General features: G+C 39.7%; 1 long non-coding RNA gene across 8 annotated transcripts; it reads right to left on the bottom strand.

Annotated features, from left to right (window-relative positions):
* Positions 1–13,977: 13,977 nt before the first annotated feature.
* Positions 13,978–20,006, bottom strand: LOC127926778 (uncharacterized). Of its 8 annotated transcripts, XR_008125078.1 has the most exons (11): positions 19,914–20,006; positions 19,171–19,209; positions 18,937–19,053; positions 18,108–18,419; positions 17,035–17,190; positions 16,762–16,995; positions 14,959–15,270; positions 14,677–14,715; positions 14,482–14,559; positions 14,248–14,403; positions 13,978–14,208 (listed from the first exon to the last, which is right to left on the bottom strand). It is a non-coding gene; the product is annotated as an uncharacterized LOC127926778 (long non-coding RNA). The 8 variants fall into 8 exon arrangements; XR_008125082.1 differs by lacking the exon at positions 19,171–19,209 and having other exon boundaries at positions 16,801–16,995; positions 18,937–19,092; positions 19,953–20,006; XR_008125077.1 differs by lacking the exons at positions 14,482–14,559; positions 14,677–14,715; positions 19,171–19,209 and having other exon boundaries at positions 18,937–19,092; positions 19,953–20,006.
* Between the last annotated feature and the right edge of the window lie 402 nt (positions 20,007–20,408).

Here is a 20,408-nt window from a genome sequence, read left to right as displayed (position 1 = left end):
TGCATAACCCACAAGACATGCCACCCAAGGTCTCTTCACAGTTCAGTCTTGAACAGACTATGAGAGGTGCACAGTATTACATAGAGCCATGACAACATGGAACTGTATTCCACATCAGGAACTAATACAAGCAGTAGAATCAGATTACACTTTATGGAACAGCGAGGACTGTGAAGAGACACACAAACAAACACACAATTACACATAGACATGATAAGACTCACACTCTACACACACGTACACATGGATTTTGTATTGTAGATAATGTGATAGTAGAGTAGCCTGAGGGAACAGGCTTAATGTTGCTGGACCCCAGGAAGAGTAGCTGCTGTCTTGGCAGGAACTAATGAGGAGCCATAATAAACCCCAGGAAGAGTAGCTGCTGCCTTGGCAGGAACTGATGAGGAGCCATAATAAACCCCAGGAATAGTAGCTGCTGCCTTGGCAGGAACTAATGGGGATCTATAATAAACCCCAGGAAGAGTAGCTGCTGCCTTGGCAGGAACTAATGGGGATCTATAATAAACCCCAGGAAGAGTAGCTGCTTCCTTGGCAGGAACTAATGAGGAGCCATAATAAACCCCAGCTGCTGCCTTGGCAGGAACTAATGGGGATCTATAATAAACCCCAGCTGCTGCCTTGGCAGGAACTAATGGGGATCTATAATAAACCCCAGGAAGAGTAGCTGTTGCCTTGGCAGGAACTAATGGGGAGCCATAATAAACCCCAGGAAGAGTAGCTGTTGCCTTGGCAGGAACTAATGGGGATCCATAATAAACCACAGGAAGAGTAGCTGCTGCCTTGGCAGGAACTAATGGGGATCTATAATAAACCCCAGGAAGAGTAGCTGCTGCCTTGACAGGAACTATGGGGAGCCATAATAAACCCCAGGAAGAGTAGCTGTTGCCTTGGCAGGAACTAATGGGGATCCATAATAAACCACAGGAAGAGTAGCTGCTGCCTTGGCAGGAACTAATGGGGATCTATAATAAACCCCAGGAAGAGTAGCTGCTGCCTTGGCAGGAACTAATGGGGAGCCATAATAAATCCCAGGAAGAGTAGCTGCTGCCTTGGCAGGAACTAATGGGGAGCCATAATAAACCCCAGGAAGAGTAGCTGCTGCCTTGGCAGGAACTAATGGGGAGCCATAATAAACCCCAGGAAGAGTAGCTGCTGCCTTGACAGGAACTAATGGGGATCTATAATAAACCCCAGGAAGAGTAGCTGCTGCCTTCACAGGAACTAATACAACAGTTGTAGACCTTACAGTGAAATGCTGAATACAACAGTTGTAGACCTTACAGTGAAATGCTGAATACAACAGTTGTAGACCTTACAGTGAAATGCTGAATACAACAGTTGTAGACCTTACAGTTGAAATGCTGAATACAACAGTTGTAGACCTTTCAGTGAAATGCTTACTTACGAGCTCCTAACCAACAGTGCAGTTTCAAAGAAATACGGAAAAGAAAAAGAGATAAAAGTAACAAGTAATTAAAGTAACAAGAATAACAATATACACAGGGGGGTGACGGTACAGAGTCAATGTGCTGGGGCACCAGTTAGATGAGGTAGTATGTACATGTCAGTAGAGTTATTAAAGTGACTATACATAGATGACAACAGAGAATGGCAGTGATGTGGAGAGAGGGGGGGCAATGCAAATAGTCTGGGTAGCCATTTGACTAGATGTTCAGGAGTCTTATGGCTTGGGGGTAGAAGATGTTTAGAAGCCTCTTGGACCTAGGCTTGGCCCTCCGGTACCGCTTGCCGTGCGGTAGCAAGGAGCAGGAGGTAGCAGGGAGGGTGGCTGGAATCTTTGACAGTTTTTAGGGCCTTCCTCTGACACCTCCTAGTAAAGAGGTACGAAGCTTGGCCCCTGTGTTGAGGATCAGCGTGGCAGATGTGTTGTTACGTACCTTTACCACCTGGTGGTGGCCCGTCAGGAAATCCAGGAGCTTTGAGGGAACTATGGTGTTGAATGCTGAGCTGTAGTCATTGAATAGCATTCTCACATAGGTGTCCCTTTTGTCCAGGTGTTAAAGGGCAGTGTGGAGTGCAATAGAGATTTCATTATCTGTGGATCTGTTGGGGCGGTATTGGGGTGGGTCTAGGGTTTCTGGGATAATGGTGTTGATGTGAGCCATGACCAGCCTTTCAAAAAACTTCATGGCTACAGATGTGAGTGTTACCGGTCGGTAGTCATTTAGGCAGGTTACTTTAACACTAAAGTACAGGCACTGTGGTGGTCTGCTTTAAACATGTTGGCATTAAAGACTCGGACAGGGAGAGGTTGAAAATGTCAGTGAAGACACCTGCTAGTTTTTCAGCGCATTCTCACAGTACACGTCCTGGTAATTTGTCTGGCCCTGCGGCCTTGTGAATGTTGTCCTGTCTAAATGTGTTAGTCACATCGGCTGTGGAGATTTTGATCACACAGTCGTCCGGTACAGCTGGTGCTCTCATGCATGTTTCAGTGTTATTTACCTCGAAGCGAGCATAGAAGTACTTTAGCTCGTCTGGTAGGCTCGTGTCACAGGGCAGCTCTCGGCTGTGCTTCCCCAAGTAGTCAGTAATGGTTTGCAAGCCCTGCCACATCCGACGAGCGTCAGAGCTGGTATAGTACGACTCGATCTTAGTTCTGTATTGATGCTTTGCCTGCTTGATGGTTCGTCGGAGGGCATAGTGGGATTTCTTATAAACTTCCGGGTTAGAGTCCCGCTCCTTGATAGAAGCAGCTCTAACCTTTAGCACAGTGCAGATGTTGCCTGTAATCCATGGCTTTTGGTTGGGTTATGTACATACGGTCACTGTGGGGACTATGTCGTCGATGCACTTATTGCAGATCTGTGCTGCTTAACAAAGGAAACAGAATATCATGTGTCCAATCAAATGTATAATCACAAAGATCAAATCATAACAATCATTCTCATTTTTAACATAATTAGGTAATTCAGCAATTCAGTTCAATAAGAAGTCAATAGGAATCATCACTGAGTCATTTAGGCTTGTAACTGTTCATCATAATCACGAGAAGAATACAAATAATGAAATTGGTTATTCAATCTGTAATCCTAATTAGTTTGATATGAGTTGATCAGTTCAGCAAACAATGACGTTTCATATTTCACCCTTTCAAGTTTGTCTTCATATGTACATGTAATTTCATTACGTATTAACCATATATTGACGGCATAATTGGCCTGTGATGATCTGTAGGGCCGTGATCATTGTACATTTACATGACACAATAGGTTTGAAGCGTGCAGCTCCGAGCCGCGCTACATGGTAATAACTACAAACTGATGACCCGCTCTCCCGATTTCAAAAGATTGTTACCTGTCATCTGAACTGATTCGGTGGATTTACATGGATTCATGGACGCACAGAACATCTGGATTGGACGGAGTTAAGGAAGAGAAAGCAGTGAGGTCAGGCGATGGAGATTTCCTCCTTTTAATGAGTTGAGATCTGTCGGACATTTCCACCTGGCCTAATTAAAGCGCCCCTAAACCAGCTGAGCAAGTGGCTATGAAACTAAGGATTCTTCCACCAAATCCAAGGGACTTTTCTACAGAGAGCTCGGGCGATGGCGATGTCCCTCCAAAAGCTTTGTTGGTCCATCAACTGATCCTGGTCTACAGTTTATGATGAAATAGTCAACCTCAGGCGAGCAATAGCTTGAGACTTCCTTAGATATAGTGCACCAGCTTGTTGTTTACAACAATACATAGTCTGCCGCACACTGCTACATACTCTGGAATAATCTAGACAGTCTACTAAACACTACTACATACTCTGGAATAATCTAGACAGTCTACTAAACACTACTACATACTCTGGAATAATCTAGACAGTCTACTAAACACTACTACATACTCTGGAATAATCTAGACAGTCTACTAAACACTACTACATACTCTGGAATAATCTAGACAGTCTACTAAACACTACTACATACTCTGGAATAATCTAGACAGTCTACTAAACACTACTACATACTCTGAATAATCTAGACAGTCTACTAAACACTACTACATACTCTGGAATAATCTAGACAGTCTACTAAACACTACTACATACTCTGGAATAATCTAGACAGTCTACTAAACACTACTACATAACAATAATCTAGACAGTCTACTAAACACTACTACATACTCTGGAATAATCTAGACAGTCTACTAAACAGTCTACATACTCTGAATAATCTAGAAGTCTACTAAACACTACATACTCTGAATAATCTAGACAGTCTACTAAACACTGCTACATACTCTGGAATAATTCTAATAATAATAATTCTGGAATATTCTTCTGCCACTTCCTTTCTCATAACATAAGTGTGTCCGTCCCTTCACTGTGACTCAGTCAACCAGCCATCCAGTCTCCTCAATTTCCCCTTAGAAGTGAGAGGCGATCAGAGGCCGCTGTGTTTCTGGATGAGTGTGTGTGCACGCGGGTGTACGTGTTTGTGTATGTGTGTTGTGTGGATGAGTTTGAAGAACCAAGTGTTGTCTATCTGTCTCTGATGGCCTCACAGATGTCCTAACATAATTATAACAATAGCTGTCAGTCGACTGTCCTAATGTAATTAAAACAATAGCTGTCTGGCGACTGTCCTAATGTAATTATAACAATAGCTGTCAGTTGACTGTCCTAACGTAATTATAACAATAGCTGTCTGTCGACTGTCCTAATGTAATTATAACAATAGCTGTCTGTTGACTGTCCTAATGTAATTATAACAATAGCTGTCTGTTGACTGTCCTAATGTATTTATAACAATAGCTGTGTAACGGCGTTCTTCGTTTGTCGAAAGAGAGTCGGACCGAAATGCAGCGTGGTGGTTACTCATGTCTTTAATGAAGAGATCGCGATACATGAAATAACTTATACATATACAAAAACAACAAACGGAACGTGAAACCTAATTACAGCCTATCTGGTGAAACTACTCAGAGACAGGAACAATCACCCACGAAATACACAATGAAACCCAGGCTACCTAAATACGGTTCCCCATCAGAGACAACAAGAATCACCTGACTCTGATTGAGAACCGCCTCAGGCAGCCAAGCCTATACTAGACACACCCCTAATCAACCACAATCCCAATGCCTACAAAAACCCCAATAAGACAATACAATAACCCCATGTCACACCCTGGCCTGAACAAATAATTAAAGAAATCACAAAATACTAAGACCAAGGCGTGACAAGCTGTCAGTTGACTGTCCTAATGTAATTAAAACAATAGCTGTCAGTCGACCGTCCTAATGTAATTATAACAATAGCTGTCTGGCGACTGTCCTAATGTAATTAAAACAATAGCTGTCAGTCGACTGTCCTAATGTAATTATAACAATAGCTGTCAGCCTGTCCTAATGAAAAAACTAGCTGTCAGAGACAATGAATTATAACAATAGCGTCTGGCGACTGTCCTAATGTAATTATAACAATAGCTGTCTGTTGACTGTCCTAATGTAATTATAACAATAGCTGTCTGTTGACTGTCCTAATGTAATTATAACAATAGCTCACGACTGTCCTAATGTAATTATAACAATAGCTGTCTGTTGACTGTCCTAATGTAATTATAACAATAGCTGTCTGTTGACTGTCCTAATGTAATTATAACAATAGCTGTCAGTCGACTGTCCTAATGTAATTATAACAATAGCTGTCTGTTGACTGTCCTAATGTACTTATAACAATAGCTGTCTGTTGACTGTCCTAATGTACATTATAACAATAGCTGTCTGTTGACTGTCCTAATGTAATTATAACAATAGCTGTCTGTTGACTGTCCAAATAATTATAAGAAATCACAAAAATTAAAACAATAGCTGTCAGTCGACCGTCCTAATGTAATTATAACAATAGCTGTCAGTCGACTGTCCTAATGTAATTATAACAATAGCTGTCTGTTGACTGTCCTAATGTAATTATAACAATAGCTGTCAGTCGACTGTCCTAATGTAATTATAACAATAGCTGTCTGTTGACTGTCCTAATGTAATTATAACAATAGCTGTCTGTCGACTGTCCTAACGTAATTATAACAATAGCTGTCTGTTGACTGTCCTAATGTAATTATAACAATAGCTGTCTGTTGACTGTCCTAATGTAATTATAACAATAGCTGTCAGTCGACTGTCCTAATGTAATTATAACAATAGCTGTCTGTTGACTGTCCTAACGTAATTATAACAATAGCTGTCTGTTGACTGTCCTAACGTAATTATAACAATAGCTGTCTGTTGACTGTCCTAACGTAATTATAACAATAGCTGTCAGTCGACTGTCCTAACGTAATTATAACAATAGCTGTCAGTCGACTGTCCTAACGTAATTATAACAATAGCTGTCTGTTGACTGTCCTAATGTAATTATAACAATAGCTGTCTGTTGACTGTCCTAATGTAATTATAACAATAGCTGTCAGTCGACTGTCCTAATGTAATTATAACAATAGCTGTCTGTTGACTGTCCGAAAGGAATTATAACAATAGCTGTCAGTCGACTGTCCTAATGTAATTATAACAATAGCTGTCTGTTGACTGTCCTAATGTAATTATAACAATAGCTGTCAGTCGACTGTCCTAATGTAATTATAACAATAGCTGTCAGTCGACCGTCCTAATGTAATTAAAACAATAATAATAATAAGTGTAACTATTGTAAGTACAGTTTTCGTTATTTACCTCACCCCCCAAGACAAGCTGAACACACACGCACTCACACACGCACACGCGCACATACACACACACACACACACACACACACACACACACACACACACACACACACACACACACACACACACACACACACACACACACACACACACACACACACACACACAGTGAAATGCAAATACAACAATGAAAACAGCAGTGTTTTCCAGCATCACTTTGAAAGTTGTTCAGTGTCAGCTTGTCTTGTCTTGTCTTGGTGTGCGTGTGTGTTTGTTAGTGTGTGTTCAGCTTGTCTTGTCTTGGTGTGTGGTATTTGTGTGTGTTCAGCGTGTCATGATTTGGTGTGTGTGTGAGTGTGTGTTTGTGTGTTCAGCTTGTCTTGTCATGTTGTGTGTGTGTGTGTGTGTGTGTGTGTGTGTGTGTGTGTGTGTGTGTGTGTGTGTGTGTGTGTGTGTGTGTGTGTGTGTGTGTTCAGCATGTCTTGGGGGTGAGGTAAATAACGAAAACTGTACTTACAATAGTTACACTGTTGTTCATTTATGAGCCAACTGAAATTGTGTTAGGGTTGAGTAAGTATGGCTCCCGAGTGGTGCAGTGGTCTAAGGCACTGCATCTCAGTGCTAGAGGTGTCACTACCGACCCTGATTTGATTCCAGGCTGTATCACACAACCGGCCTTGATTGGGAGTACCATAGGGTGGTGCACAATTGGCCCAGCATCGTCCAGGTTAGGGTTTGGCCGGGGTAGGCCATCAATGTAAATAAGAATTTGTTCTTAACTGACTTGCCTCGTTAAATAAAGATAAAATAAATAAAGTTAAATAAAGGTTAAATATTTTTGTTGTTGTTGTAAAAACACAACATTAGATCAACCATCTCCAAGGCATTAGCTAAATGACGGTTTTATATTTCAGCTGGAAGCCCACAAATAGCTGACTTAACATAATGGTCTAAATCCTATTTTGTATTGATTGTCAGCCTTGGATTCACAGGGGCCAGTTGACAACTTCATCCTACTATGCAGCCTGGTTATTTAGCTGGGGGGAGATGAGGCTTATGTCTGTCAGTGTGTGTCCGTGTGTGCATGTGCATGTGCATGTGTGCATGTTTGTGTGTGGGCACTTAAGTAAAAAAAAAAATTAAAAAAGCAAACCTGTGGCAAATAAACTTTTTGTCCTGAATACAAATAGTTATATATGAGGCAAATACAATACAACACATTACTACCACTCTACATATTTTCAAGCGTGGTGGTGGCTGCATCATGTTATGGGTATGCTTGTCATCAACAGGAGAGAATAAATGAAATAGAGCTAAGCACAGAATAAATCCCAGAGGAAAACCTGGTTCAGTTTGCTTGCCACCAGACACTGGGAGATTAATTCACCCTCAGCAGAACAATAATCTAAAACACAAGGCCATATACATTGAAATTGCTTACCAGGACAACATCAAATATTCCTGAGTGGCCTAGTTACAGTTTTGACTTAAATCTACTTGAAAGTCTATGGCAAGACTTGAAAATGGCTGTCTAGCAATGATCAGCAACCAATTTGACAGAACTGAAAGATTTTTATAAATAATAGTGTGAAAATGTTGTTCAACCCAGGTGTGTAAAGCTCTTATAGACTTTCCCAGAAGGTCTAACAACTGTAATCACAGCCAAAAGGTGATTCTAACATGTATTGACTCAGGGGTGTGAATACTTATGTAAATTATATATGTCTGTATTTCATTTTCAGTACATTTGCCATAATATCTAAAAACATTTTTTTTTTGGTTTAGAGAAGAACATCTATTTAATCTATTTTAAATTCATGTTCTAACACAAACAGAATGTGGAATAAATCAAGACGTGAGAATACTTCTGAAAGCTCTGTATATGTAACGTGTGATTAATATGTTTCTGTTTGTTTACTAGGCAAGGCTGGCTGGTTAGACCTATAATGGGTGAAGCATCTATCACCATCACCTGCTAATGACATGTCACAATGGAAACAGAGGTAATTATTTGAAAGGATTGCTGTCTGTTAGTGTGTGTGTGATTATTTAAAAAAATGTCTGTATATTAATGGGATAGTAGCTCACCACTCCCATTATCTATAGAAACTCGTTTGTTTTCCTGTCAATTAGACACATAACACCCTGATACATTTATGGGGTGTGTGCGTGTGTGTGTGCGTCAGAGGCCAAGACGGGAGGGGGAGGCTGCTGCAATTGAGGGATTTGGTACATCTGACAAGTATTTAAAATGATTCCTCTCCATGTCAACTCTCACTGATAATCTGTCAACACAGGATAGGTGTCAAAACAATATGTCCATCTGTGTCCGTATCAGTGTGAGTTTTATTTTACAATGTGTTATCTGTGTTATTTTACAATGGCGCCAGAGGAGATGGCTGCCGTTTTACGGGCTCCTAACCAATTGTGTGATTTTCTGTGAGTTTTGCGTTATTTGTAACTTATTTTGTTGTTTGTTTCTGTTTCTGCCATCGTCTCTTATGACTGAAAATAGCATATAGATATCAGGACAACGATTACTCCCCTCGTACTGGACAAAGATATTTTCTTTAACGAGTCGGACACAAAAGATTTACTTCAGACACCGGACAAGGTCCAAATCCCCATCATTCATATGAACAGGAGATGAAGATATAAGGGTCAAAGGTCGGGGTGCCTTGTAAGGATCTGACGGTGAGTGGGTAACCCGCCGCTACCATTAGTCCTATTAGCAAATGTGCTGGAGAATAACCTGGATGAGGTCTGATCAAGACTACCTTACCAACGGGACATTAAAACCTGTAATATCTTATGTTTCACCGAGTCGTTGCTGAACGACGACACGGATAATGTCGAGCTGGCTGGGTTTTCCGCGCATTGGCAGGGCAGAACAGCAAGACGAGGGGTGGGGGCGTGTGTCTATTTGTCAATAACAGCTGGTGCGCGATGTCTAATATTAAAGAAATCTCAAGGTATATACCAAGAGAGTTTTCATCTATAATTCTCATAGCTGTCCATTTTCCACCACAGACCGATGCCGGTACTAAGACGCCACTCAACCAGCTGTATAAGTCCTTAAGCAGACAAGAAAATAATCATCCAGAGGCGGCACTCCTAGTGGTCGGGGACTTTAATGCAGGGAAACATAAATACATTTTACCTCATTTCTACCAGCATGTTACATGTGCATCCAGAGGAAAACAATTCTAGAACTCCTTTACTCCACACACAGAGATGCGTACAAAACTCAACAAGTGTAGACCTTAACGTAAAATTCTTACTTTACAAGCTCTTCACCAACAATGCAATTCAAGAAAGAGTTAAGAAAATATTTACGAAATAAACTAAAGTAAAAATATTAAATTAAAATAAAAAGTAACAAAATAAAAATAACAATAACGAGGCTATATAGTCCATATCTGTGTGAGTCTGTTAATATCAACCTTGTGCTACCTTGAATCTGCACAGACAACTATCTGCTGACTGCCAGGTACACAAAAAGGATATGCTTCTCTATTAAAGCTGAGAACCAACACTGTTCGTTGGGCCTTAACTGCACAGCTGTTGAAGTGCAGAGTTAACTGCTCCATTTATGCAACTCTTATAATAAAGTCGTTTTGAAGAATATAGTCTCTCTCTTTTTTATTAAAATTACCACCACAGTCTGTATCTGTGTGTCTGTGTCTGTATCTGTGTGTGAGTCAGTCTGTATCTGTGTGAGTCAGTGTCCGTATCTGTGTGTGTGTGAGCGTGTGTAGGTCCAAGGCAGGCAGGTGATGCAAGGTAGCCCTCGGTGGCCCACCTACTCCGTGTTGCTAAGGCCCCATGTGGAGTGGTGAAGACATCTCCCTGTCTCCATGCCACGGACACATGGGCTCCGGCTGTGTGTGTGTGTGTGTGTGCATGCAGCATCCCAATCCCATCATGTGATTTAGCTTCCAAGCAAACACTCTTTGGCCTGGAGTGTGACAGAGGCCGTGATATCAGTTCGACAGGCTGATGCAGTTCAAACTCTCCTCCCCGGGGCACGCACACAAATCGTATCGTCCGACCGTCTGTTATTTTTTTCTCCATTCCTTGATCTGTGTAGCATCGGCTTACTCACGCCTACATTATGTGTTTTCTCAGTCTTCACAATGTGAGTCCCAAATACCACGCTATTCTCTATGTAGTGAAAAGGGTGCCATTTGGGACATATTCAGAGTTCATACGGTTGCTGTACAGTAACTTTGTTTCCCTTCTCTCAGAACGCACTGTTGCTCTCGACCACATAGGCTGTCGCTCTAATCAAATCAAATAAAAAAAAATGTTGATTGCTTACACAGATTTGCAGATGTTATCTAAGGTGCAGCTAAATGTTTGTGTTTCTAGCTCCAACAGTGCAGTGACACCTGGCTAAATGTTTATGTTTCTAGCTCCAACTGTGCAGTAATACCTAGCTAAATGTTTGTGTTTTTAGCTCCAACTGAAAAACCTAGCAAAATGTTTGTGTTTCTAGTTCAAACAGTGCAGTAATTTCTAGCTAAATGCTTGTGTTTCTAGCTCCAACAGTATAATCTAGCTTAATGCTTTTGTTTATAGCTCAAACAGTAAAACTAAGCTAAAGGTTTGTGTTTCTAGCTCCAACAGTAATACCTAGGTAAATGCTTGTGTTTCTAGCTCAAACAGTACAGTATTAAATTGTAATAACTAGGTAAATGCTTTAGTTTCTGGCTCCAACAGTGATACCTAGCTACATTTTTGTGTTTTTTGCTCCAACAGTTAAACCTAGATAAATGCTTGTGTGTCTAGCTAAAACAGTGATAAATAGCTAAATGCTTGTGTTACTGGTTCCAACTGTAATACCAGGCTAAATGCTGGTGTTTCTAGCACTAACAGTGCAGTAAAACCGAGCTAAATGATTGTGTTTTTAGCTCCAACAGTACAGTATACCTAGCTAAATGATTGGGTTTCAAGCACCAACAGTACAGTAATAACTAGCTAGCTGATTGTGTCTCGAGCTCAATACATAGCTACATGCTTGTGTTTCTAGATGCAACAGTTTTACCTAGCTAAATGCTTGTGTTTCTTGCTCCAACAGTATAACCTAGCTAAATGCTTTTGTTTATAACTCCAACAGTGCAGTATTAAATAGCTAAATTCTCGTGTTTCTAGCTCCAACAGTAATGCCTAGGTACATGCTTGTGTTCATAGCTCCAACAGTGCAGTAATACCTAGCTAAATGCTTATGTTTCCAGCTCCAACAGTAATACCTAGCTAAATGCTTGTGTTTCAAGCTCCAACAGTGAGACCTAGCTTAATGCTTGTGTTTCTAGCTCCAACAGTACAGTAATACCTTGCTAAGTATTGTGTGTTTAGCTCTAACAGTGCAGTAATACCTATAATAAATGCTTGTGTTGCTAGCTCGAACAGTGCAGAATTACCTTGCAAAATGCTTGTGTTTCTTGCTCCATCAGTAATGCATTGCTAAATATTTGTGTTTTTAGCTCCAAAAGTACAGTAAATATACCTTGCTAAATGCTTGTGGTTTTAGCTCTAACAGTAATTCCTAGCTAAATGCTTGTGTTTCTAACTCCAACAGAAATAACTAGCTAAATGTTTGTGTTTCTAGCTCCAACAGTGGAGTAATACCTAGCTAAATACATGTCTCTAGTTCAACAGTAATACCTAGCAAAATGCTTCTGTTTCTAGCTCAAACAGTAAAACCAAGCTAAAGGTTTGTGTTTCTAGCTCCAACAGTAATACCTAGGTAAATGCTTGTGTTTCTAGCTCAAACAGTACAGTATTAAATTGTAATAACTAGGTAAATGCTTGTGTTTCTAGCTCAACAGTAATTTCTAGCTAAATGCATGTGTGTCTAGCTCCAACAGTGATAACTAGCTAAATGCTTGTGCTACTGGTTCCAACTGTTATACCTTGCTAAATTATTGGGTTTCAAGCACCAACAGTACAGTAATAACTAGCTAGTTGATTGTTTCTCGAGCTCAATACACAGCTAAATGCTTGTATTACTAGCCCCAACAGTTCTCCCTAGCTAAATGCTTGTGTTTCTAGCCCCAACAGTTCTCCCTAGCTAAATGCTTGTGTTTCTAGCCCCAACAGTTCTCCCTAGCTAAATGCTTGTGTTTCTAGCCCCAACAGTTCTCCCTAGCTAAATGCTTGTGTTTCTTGCTCCAACAGTATTACCTAGCTAAATGTTGGTGTTTTTAGCTCAACAGTGCAGTGATACCTAGTTAAATGCTTATATTTCAAGCTCCAACAGTAATACATTACTAAATGCTTGTGTTTCTAGCGCTAACAGTAATACCTAGCTAAATGCTTGTGTTTCTAGCTCCAACAGTGAGACTTAGCTTAATGCTTGTGTTTTCAACAGTACAGTAATACCAAGCCAAATACATGGGTTTCTAGCACCAACAGTGGAGTAATACCTAGCTAAATACTTGTGTTTCTATTACAACAGTATTACCTAGCAAAATGCTTCTGTTTCTAGCTCAAACAGTAAAACCAAGCTAAAAGCTCCTACAGTAATACCTAGCTAAATACTTGTTTCTATTACAACAGTATTACCTAGCAAAATGCTTCTGTTTCTAGCTCAAACAGTAAAACCAAGCTAAAAGCTTGTGTTTCTAGCTCCTACAGTAATAACTAGGTAAATGCTTGTGTTTCTTGTTCCAACAATAATACCTAGCTAAAGGTTTGTGTGTCTAGCTCCAACAGTACAGTATTCAATTGTTCAATGTTTGTGTTTCTAGCTCCAACAATAATCCCTACCTATATGATTGTGTTTCTAGCTCCAAAAGGGCATGAAAACATAGCTAAATGATTGTGTTTATTGATCCAAAAGGGCATGAAAACATAGCTAAATGATTGTGTTTCTAGCTCCAAAAGGGCATGAAAACATAGCTAAATGATTGTGTTTATTGATCCAAAAGGGCATGAAAACATAGCTAAATGATTGTGTTTCTAGCTCCAAAAGGGCATGAAAACATAGCTAAATGATTGTGTTTCTTGATCCAAAAGTACGGTAATAACTAGCTAAATGCTTGTGTTTGTAGCTTCAACATTACAATAATACCAAGCAAATGATTGTGTTTCTAGATCCAAAATAAATACCAAGCTAAATGCTTGTTTACAGATTCAACAGTGCAGTAATACCTAGCTAAATGCTTGTGTTTTCTAGCTCCAACAGAAATACCTAGCTAAATGCTTGTGTTTTCAGCCCCAACAGTAATACCTAGCTAAATGCTTGTGTTTTCCAGCTCCAACAGAAATACCTAGCTAAATGCTTGTGTTTCTAGCTCCAACAGTAATACCTAGCTAAATGCTTGTGTTTCTAGCTCCAACAGTAATACCTAGCTAAATGCTTGTGTTTCTAGCTCCAACAGTAATACCTAGCTAAATGCTTGTGTTTCTAGCTCCAACAGTAATACCTAGCTAAATGCTTGTGTTTCTGGCTCCAACAGTAATACCTAGCTAAATGCTTGTGTTTCTGGCTCCAACAGTAATACCTAGCTAAATGCTTGTGTTTCTAGCCCCAACAGTAATACCTAGCTAAATGCTTGTGTTTCTAGCTCCAACAGTAATACCTAGCTAAATGCTTGTGTTTCTAGCTCCAACAGTAATACCTAGCTAAATGCTTGTGTTTCTAGCTCCAACAGTAATACCTAGCTAAATGCTTGTGTTTCTGGCTCCAACAGTAATACCTAGCTAAATGCTTATGTTTCTAGCTCCAAAAGTAATACCTAGCCAAATGCTTGTGTTTCTTGTTCCAACAGTAATACCTAGCTAAATGCTTGTGTTTCTAGCTCCAACAGTAATACCTAGCTAAATGCTTGTGTTTCTAGCTCCAACAGTAATACCTAGCTAAAAGCTTGTGTTTCTAGCTCCAACAGTAATACCTAACTAAATGCTTGTGTTTCTAGCTCCAACTGTAATACCTAGCTAAATGCTTGTGTTTCTAGCTCCAACAGTAATACCTAGCTAAATGCTTGTGTTTCTGGCTCCAACAGTAATACCTAGCTAAATGCTTGTGTTTCTATCTCCAACAGTACTACCTAGGTAAATGCTTGTGTTTCTAGCTCACACAGTACTGTAAAACTTAGTTAAATGCTTTGATTCTAGCTCCTGCAGCAATACCTAGCTAAATGTTTGTGTTTCTAGCTCCAACTGTGCAGTAATACCTAGCTAAATGCTTGTGTTTCTAGCTCCAACAGTAATACCTAGCTAAATTCTTGTGTTTCTAGCTCCAACAGTACTACCTAGCTAAATGCTTGTGTTTCTAGCTCCAACAGTAATACCTAGCTAAATGCTTGTGTTTCTAGCTCCAACAGTAATACCTAGCTAAATGCTTGTGTTTCTGGCTCCAACAGTAATACCTAGCTAAATGCTTGTGTTTCTAGCTCCAACAGTAATACCTAGCTAAATGCTTGTGTTTCTGGCTCCAACAGTAATACCTAGCTAAATGCTTGTGTTTCTAGCTCCAACAGTAATACCTAGCTAAATGCTTGTGTTTCTGGCTCCAACAGTAATACCTAGCTAAATGCTTGTGTTTCTAGCTCCAACAGTAATACCTAGCCAAATGCTTGTGTTTCTTGTTCCAACAGTAATACCTAGCCAAATGCTTGTGTTTCTTGTTCCAACAGTAATACCTAGCTAAATGCTTGTGTTTCTATCTCCAACAGTAATACCTACCTAAAAGCTTGTGTTTCTAGCTCCAACAGCAAAACCTAGCTTAATGCTTGTGTTTCTAGCTCAAACAGTACAGTATTAAATTGTAATAACTAGGTAAATGCTTGTGTTTCTAGCTCCAACAGTAATTTCTAGCTAAATGCATGTGTGTCTAGCTCCAACAGTGATAACTAGCTAAATGCTTGTGCTACTGGTTCCAACTGTTATACCTTGCTAAATTATTGGGTTTCAAGCACCAACAGTACAGTAATAACTAGCTAGTTGATTGTTTCTCGAGCTCAATACACAGCTAAATGCTTGTGTTTCTAGCCCCAACAGTTCTCCCTAGCTAAATGCTTGTGTTTCTAGCCCCAACAGTTCTCCCTAGCTAAATGCTTGTGTTTCTAGCCCCAACAGTTCTCCCTAGCTAAATGCTTGTGTTTCTAGCCCCAACAGTTCTCCCTAGCTAAATGCTTGTGTTTCTTGCTCCAACAGTATTACCTAGCTAAATGTTGGTGTTTTTAGCTCCAACAGTGCAGTGATACCTAGTTAAATGCTTATATTTCAAGCTCCAACAGTAATACATTACTAAATGCTTGTGTTTCTAGCGCTAACAGTAATACCTAGCTAAATGCTTGTGTTTCAAGCTCCAACAGTGAGACTTAGCTTAATGCTTGTGTTTTCAACAGTACAGTAATACCGAGCCAAATACATGGGTTTCTAGCACCAACAGTGGAGTAATACCTAGCTAAATACTTGTGTTTCTATTACAACAGTATTACCTAGAAAAATGCTTCTGTTTCTAGCTCAAACAATAAAACCAAGCTAAAAGCTTGTGTTTCTAGCTCCTACAGTAATACCTAGGTAAATGCTTGTGTTTCTAGCTCCTACAGTAATACCTAGGTAAATGCTTGTGTTTCTTGTTCCAACAATAATACCTAGCTAAAGGTTTGTGTGTCTAGCTCCAACAGTACAGTATTCAATTGTTCAATGTTTGTGTTTCTAGCTCCAACAATAATCCCTACCTATATGATTGTGTTTCTAGCTCCAAAGGGCATGAAAACATAGCTAAATGATTGTGTTTCTAGCTCCAAAAGGGCATGAAAACATAGCTAAATGATTGTGTTTCTTGATCCAAAAGTACGGTAATAACTAGCTAAATGCTTGTGTTTGTAGCTTCAACATTCCAATAATACCAAGCAAATGATTGTGTTTCTAGATCCAAAATAAATACCAAGCTAAATGCTTGTTTACAGATTCAACAGTGCAGTAATACCTAGCTAAATGCTTGTGTTTCTAGCTCCAACAGTAATACCTAGCTAAATGCTTGTGTTTTCAGCCCCAACAGTAATACCTAGCTAAATGCTTGTGTTTTCCAGCTCCAACAGAAATACCTAGCTAAATGCTTGTGTTTCTAGCTCCAACAGTAATACCTAGCTAAATGCTTGTGTTTCTAGCTCCAACAGTAATACCTAGCTAAATGCTTGTGTTTCTAGCTCCAACAGTAATACCTAGCTAAATGCTTGTGTTTCTAGCTCCAACAGTAATACCTAGCTAAATGCTTGTGTTTCTGGCTCCAACAGTAATACCTAGCTAAATGCTTGTGTTTCTGGCTCCAACAGTAATACCTAGCTAAATGCTTGTGTTTCTAGCCCCAACAGTAATACCTAGCTAAATGCTTGTGTTTCTAGCTCCAACAGTAATACCTAGCTAAATGCTTGTGTTTCTAGCTCCAACAGTAATACCTAGCTAAATGCTTGTGTTTCTAGCTCCAACAGTAATACCTAGCTAAATGCTTGTGTTTCTGGCTCCAACAGTAATACCTAGCTAAATGCTTATGTTTCTAGCTCCAAAAGTAATACCTAGCCAAATGCTTGTGTTTCCTGCTCCAACAGTAATACCTAACTAAAGGCTTGTGTTTCTAGCTCCAACAGTAATACCTAACTAAAGGCTTGTGTTTCCAGCTCCAACAGTAATACCTAACTAAAGGCTTGTGTTTCTAGCTCCAACAGTAATACCTAACTAAAGGCTTGTGTTTCTAGCTCCAACAGTAATACCTAACTAAAGGCTTGTGTTTCTAGCTCCAACAGTAATACCTAGCTAAATGCTTGTGTTTCTATCTCCAACAGTACTACCTAGGTAAATGCTTGTGTTTCTAGCTCACACAGTACTGTAAAACTTAGTTAAATGCTTTTGATTCTAGCTCCTGCAGCAATACCTAGCTAAATGTTTGTGTTTCTAGCTCCAACTGTGCAGTAATACCTAGCTAAATGCTTGTGTTTCTAGCTCCAACAGTAATACCTAGCTAAATTCTTGTGTTTCTAGCTCCAACAGTACTACCTAGCTAAATGCTTGTGTTTCTAGCTCCAACAGTAATACCTAGCTAAAAGCTTGTGTTTCTAGCTCCAACAGTAATACCTAACTAAATGCTTGTGTTTCTAGCTCCAACAGTAATACCTAGCTAAATGCTTGTGTTTCTGGCTCCAACAGTAATACCTAGCTAAATGCTTGTGTTTCTATCTCCAACAGTACTACCTAGGTAAATGCTTGTGTTTCTAGCTCACACAGTACTGTAAAACTTAGTTAAATGCTTTTGATTCTAGCTCCTGCAGCAATACCTAGCTAAATGTTTGTGTTTCTAGCTCCAACTGTGCAGTAATACCTAGCTAAATGCTTGTGTTTCTAGCTCCAACAGTAATACCTAGCTAAATTCTTGTGTTTCTAGCTCCAACAGTACTACCTAGCTAAATGCTTGTGTTTCTAGCTCCAACAGTAATACCTAGCTAAATGCTTGTGTTTCTAGCTCCAACAGTAATACCTAGCTAAATGCTTGTGTTTCTGGCTCCAACAGTAATACCTAGCTAAATGCTTGTGTTTCTAGCTCCAACAGTAATACCTAGCTAAATGCTTGTGTTTCTGGCTCCAACAGTAATACCTAGCTAAATGCTTGTGTTTCTAGCTCCAACAGTAATACCTAGCTAAATGCTTGTGTTTCTGGCTCCAACAGTAATACCTAGCTAAATGCTTGTGTTTCTAGCTCCAACAGTAATACCTAGCCAAATGCTTGTGTTTCTTGTTCCAACAGTAATACCTAGCCAAATGCTTGTGTTTCTTGTTCCAACAGTAATACCTAGCTAAATGCTTGTGTTTCTATCTCCAACAGTAATACCTACCTAAAAGCTTGTGTTTCTAGCTCCAACAGCAAAACCTAGCTTAATGCTTGTGTTTTTAGCTCCAACAGTGCAGTACAACCTAGGTAAATGCTTGTGTTTCTAGCTCACACAGTACTGTAAAACTTAGTTAAATGCTTTTGATTCTAGCTCCCACAGTAATACCTAGCTAAATGTTTGTGTTTCTAGCTCCAAAAGTAATACCTAGCTAAATGCTTGTGTTTCTAGCTCCAACAGTAATACCTAGCTAAATGCTTGTGTTTCTAGCTCCAACAGTACTACCTAGCTAAATGCTTGTGTATCTAGCTCCAACAGTAATACTTAGCTAAATGCTTGTGTTTCTAGCTCCAACAGTAATACTTAGCTAAATGCTTGTGTTTCTAGCTCCAACAGTAATACCTAGCTAAATGCTTGTGTTTCTAGCTCCAACAGTAATACCTAGCTAAATGCTTGTGTTTCTAGCTCCAACAGTAATACCTAGCTAAATGCTTGTGTTTCTAGCTCCAACAGTAATACCTAGCTAAATGCTTGTGTTTCTGGCTCCAACAGTAATACCTAGCTCAATGCTTGTGTTTCTAGCTCCAACAGTAATACCTAGCCAAATGCTTGTGTTTCTTGTTCCAACAGTAATACCTAGCTAAATGCTTGTGTTTCTAGCTCCAACAGTAATACCTAGCCAAATGCTTGTGTTTCTAGCTTCAACCGTGCAGTAATACCTAGCTAAATGCTTGTGTTTCTTGCACCACCTACACAGTAATACCTAGCTAAATGCTTGTGTTTCTAGCTCAAACTCTAATACCTAGCTAAATGTTTGTTTCTAGCACCAACAGTAATACCTAGCTAAATGCTTGTGTTTAGTGCACCACCTACACACTAATACCTAGCTAAGTACTTGTGTTTCTAGTTCCTACAGTAATACCTAGCTAAATGCTAGTGTTTCTAACTCCAGCAGTACAGTAATACCTAGCTAAATGCTTGTGTTTCTAGCTCCAGCAGTACCGTAACACCTAGGTAAATGCTTGTGTTTATTGCACCACCTACACAGTAATACCTAGCATAATGCTTTTGTCTTTAGCTCCAACAGTACAGTAATACCTAGCTAAATGCTTGTGTTTATTGCTCCAACCCTGCAGTGATACCTAGCTAAATGCTTGTGTTTATAGCTCCTACAGAAATACCTAGCCAAATGCTTGTGTTTCTTGTTCCAAAAGTAATACCTAGCCAAATGCTTGTGTTACTCGTTCCAAAAGTAATACCTAGCTAAATGCTTGTGTTTCTAGCTCCAACAGTAATACCTAGCTAAATGCTTGTGTTTCTGGCTCCAACAGTAATACCTAGCTAAATGCTTGTGTTTCTAGCTCCAACAGTAATAATACCTAGCTAAATGCTTGTGTTTCTGGCTCCAACAGTAATACCTAGCTAAATGCTTGTGTTTCTAGCTCCAACAGTAATACCTAGCCAAATGCTTGTGTTTCTTGTTCCAACAGTAATACCTAGCTAAATGCTTGTGTTTCTAGCTCCAACAGTAATACCTAGCCAAATGCTTGTGTTTCTTGTTCCAACAGTAATACCTAGCTAAAAGCTTGTGTTTCTAGCTCCAACAGCAAAACCTAGCTTAATGCTTGTGTTTTTAGCTCCAACAGTGCAGTACTACCTAGGTAAATGCTTGTGTTTCTAGCTCACACAGTACTGTAAAACTTAGTTAAATGCTTTTGATTCTAGCTCCTGCAGCAATACCTAGCTAAATGTTTGTGTTTCTAGTTCCAACTGTGCAGTAATACCTAGATAAATGCCTGTGTTTCTAGCTCCAACCCTAATACCTAGCTAAATGCTTGTGTTTCTATCTCTAACAGTGCAGTAATATTATGTTC

Source organism: Oncorhynchus keta, unplaced genomic scaffold (assembly GCF_023373465.1).
Source record: "Oncorhynchus keta strain PuntledgeMale-10-30-2019 unplaced genomic scaffold, Oket_V2 Un_contig_823_pilon_pilon, whole genome shotgun sequence".
NCBI classification, from domain to species: domain Eukaryota; kingdom Metazoa; phylum Chordata; class Actinopteri; order Salmoniformes; family Salmonidae; genus Oncorhynchus; species Oncorhynchus keta.
The sequence above is the reverse complement of the archived record's forward strand: the minus strand, read 5'-3'. Positions and strand labels throughout refer to the sequence as shown.